Genomic DNA, 1,211 nt, shown 5'->3' on the forward strand with positions numbered 1-1,211 from the left:
CCCCACGCCTTTACCTCCTCCTCTGGGCTCTTGACTCTTTCAGCAACCTTTCCACTGCTACTCCGTGGTTCCTTCTTACTGCTGTATTTCAGACACACCCCTGATCTTATGGTATGTGTGATCTAACACCTAGCCTTTTCGGATAAAGGCTAAAAATCTAGGAGGTCCCGTGTGCAAGTTGTGCACGTTAAAGATATCTTGGAGGTCCAAAATCGGTAAGAGTAGGCTTTGGCCGCCACTTGGGAAAAATTTATAATTTCCTACCAAATGAATATGTGTAGTGTGTCCCGCGCACTCATTTGACCTTATGCAGTTGCGAGTGTCGTAAAACACTTACCAAAAGCCAAATAAATAAAAAACCGCACGTCCATTTTCCGCCAAAGTCCTCAACATAACAGTCGACCGCCAAGGCCCAATAACCCTTACACACAACTAGCGCTTTTCCGACCCATATTATCTTACCCCTCATCCTAGGCCTTAGAAAGCCTAGCTCTCATCCCATCCCACCTAACCACATTATTTCCAGACCCCCTCATCCCGCCCTAGGCTCTAACCACAGACATATACTAGATCTATAAAGCGGTCCATGGTGGCGCCAACATTATTCTAAATTTCTTTAAGGATCTTTCACATTAAATGTCATAAAACTTACACCATTCTCTGCCTCGCTGTGGTTGTTCTAAGATTGGTGACTGTAATGCGTGTGGTCTCTGATGATTTGCATAACGCGGGATATATATTATAGTGATCGCCAGTCATGGTTATCACTTCGTCTGTTTTTGTTTGTTTGTTTTTATTTGACTTTGTTTTTTTGTTTTTGTTTTTTTTACAATTTCACTTAAATTCTTTTTTTAAAGTGCATTGTAAAACCCCCTTTTTCACAAGCAAAACCCCTCAGTGTGTAGCCAAAGATAAGAATTCGGACAGAGTTAATGGTAGTCGAATTATGTGAGTTTGATTTATGACTCCTACTCCAAGCCTTCGTGGCGTCAAAAATATTTCATTACTTGTTTCATGCTTTTCCCAAGCATTTTGTTGCAGTAAGAAATATGCTCAATGTTTGGCATGCCAATAGTTTAACTGGTTTCATGCCATACTACTGTGCGGAAGGAATTAGGTTTGCTTGTTTGTTTGTTTGTTTGTTTGTTTGTTTGCTTGTTTGTTTGCTTGTTTGTTTGCTTGTATAACTTTTTTCCGGGGAGGGGTGTGGG

Source organism: Aplysia californica, unplaced genomic scaffold, assembly GCF_000002075.1.
Source record: "Aplysia californica isolate F4 #8 unplaced genomic scaffold, AplCal3.0 scaffold00098, whole genome shotgun sequence".
NCBI classification, from domain to species: Eukaryota; Metazoa; Mollusca; class Gastropoda; order Aplysiida; family Aplysiidae; genus Aplysia; species Aplysia californica.